This window comes from Hippocampus comes, unplaced genomic scaffold, assembly GCF_001891065.2.
Source record: "Hippocampus comes isolate QL1 unplaced genomic scaffold, H_comes_QL1_v1.1 scaffold196, whole genome shotgun sequence".
NCBI lineage: Eukaryota > Metazoa > Chordata > Actinopteri > Syngnathiformes > Syngnathidae > Hippocampus > Hippocampus comes.
Window position 1 is genome coordinate 274,425 of NW_017806173.1, and position 2,157 is coordinate 276,581.

The following is a 2,157-nucleotide window of genomic DNA, read 5'->3' on the forward strand; positions in this document are numbered from 1 at the left end:
GGGGGGGGGGTTTGCCGCTCTCGAATACGACACAGTTCGTGCTCTCTCGACAACAGGCGATTTTATTGCGCGAAACCTCGACCACTCCTCTTTTGCTTTCTTTGGCACGACTCAGCGAACCAACCGGCGCAAAGTTATTTGCGAAGAATGTATCCCGCCTCATCAAGCCCCGACACGAACCCCGGCGGCCGTCGTGGGGCCGTTTCGCTCAGTCGATTTGTTTTCGGCGCGTACGGCCCGAACGGTCGCCGCCGGATAAACGACACGTTTTCACTTTCGAGAGTTGCTTATTGTGCCTGGCAAATGATCCTGCATTGTCAAATCCAAACCGTTCGCATCTGGCGGCGGCAAAACACATCCAGTGATTCGTGCGTCGAAGGCAAAATGAAACGCAAGAGCGACCGCAAAGCACCGCCTCCCCCCCCCCACCAAAAAAAAAATCTCTCACTGTCAGCCAGTCAGACAGAGCGGCAGCTCTGCTCGACATCCTTGACCTCACGGCTTCATAGGAAAAACAAACGGCGATAGCCCCGCAGCTGGGAGTAATTGAGTCGTGATCATCTTAATTAATTGAACAATTTCCCAAGAATTTATGGATGGGGGGGGGAGGGTGTCGGGTCGGGGTGGGGGTGGGGGGTCCACCTCACCGCCACTAAACCCCCAAGACCTGGCGATTCTAGATCGGATTAAAAGTTCTGGAGGGTCGCTACTTTTGACAAAAAGAAAATCGGTCGAGGATAACACTCATCCCCCGCCCCCTGGACTGAACCTCGTTCGCCTCCCCACTCGCGTTTTTAAAAATAAAAAATTACATTTCATCCGCCGCAATAACGCCGATCCTCCGCTTGGCGTGAGGCGCGCGGCGCGAGGAACGCTTCCACGGCGAGTCCTGGTTTTCATTCCAGGCGCCGGCTGTCGCGAGAGCGCGTCGTCAGATGACTCCTCAAAACTTGGTTCTCCGTCCAATAGGAAATACCACAAACACACACACACACACACACAAACACACACCCACGCACAAAATCACAGACGGACAGTTTTAGCAACTAAGGTCTGAAAGCGCTCCCAGCACTGAAAGTTGCGGCCACACGTACAATTGAGAGGCTCTACGGTAGTAGTGTCCTTTTTTGGGAGGGGTGGGGGGGATTTCTGTGTCAAAAAGAGTCCTTCTCGAGGACGCAGATAACCCCCGAGAGAGAAACTGGAAAGACTGGTTCTCGCGAGCCTCCTTCCTTCAGCGGCCAGTCAAAAGGAACGTGAAAAGTGAGCTACAGGTGGTGAGTGGCGCTTTTGTTTAAGGCCCCCCCGGGGATGGGGGGGTGCGGCGTGTACAGAGCCCTTTGCAAATCTCCCAACAAAGGAGCTGCCTGTGCAAATTTATTGGTGACAAGGATCCTTTTTTTGGGCGGGAGATCAGGACACGACTTAAGACTTTCGAAATCTTAGCCGCCGGTTTGCATTCACGTGTCGTTACAGTACACTGAATTCCATCTCGCTATGCCGGCGCCGGTCCGCGGGTCTTTTCTTACCGGCCCGCCCAGAAAGAATAAATAACTTACATTACTTCCACTTGATTTATTTCCGGACTCTGAAAGGTGTTTTATTTTGAAAAGTTACCGGATCCTCTGTTACATCCGTCTACAGTGTGTCACTCAGGGGAAGGCGGAGCTTCTCGGTCTCGTGATAGGTTACCGCTAAAATGAAACCATGGAGCTACTCAAATGAGTAAAAAAAAACAAATTTATCTGGAAAGTTTCTTTGGGAAGGGGAAAAGGCCCAGCCAGGAGACAGAAAAGGACTCCGACTTTGAACTCATTCAGTACCAACCAAGTCTAGACCAAGTCTGACAAGACGTTTAAAAACATCTTTGGGAGTGAATGAGTTAAGAAAAATAGGGCTACATTTAAAAGACAGTATCCGAAGTCCGACCTAAAATGACTCTCAACGTGGGATTCCCGCGCACTCCGCATAACATGCGGCGATGGTGAGTCGTATTTTTCATGCGCTTTGTATTTGCGGCGTATCTTATTTTGACCGCTGCTGTAGGTCACCTGATTGAAATATTCCCGCAATTAATACGATCGACACCATATCCCGAATTAAAGCGGCATTATAAAATTGTCCTCACTTGCTTCAGGGCAGGGCGGGGGGGTTGGG

General features: G+C 51.0%; 1 protein-coding gene across 1 annotated transcript in view; it reads left to right on the forward strand.

Annotated features, from left to right (window-relative positions):
• Nucleotides 1-2,157, forward strand: part of LOC109531874 (leucine-rich repeats and immunoglobulin-like domains protein 3) — a 16,108-nt gene that overhangs the window by 5,278 nt on the left and 8,673 nt on the right. The window lies entirely within an intron of this gene.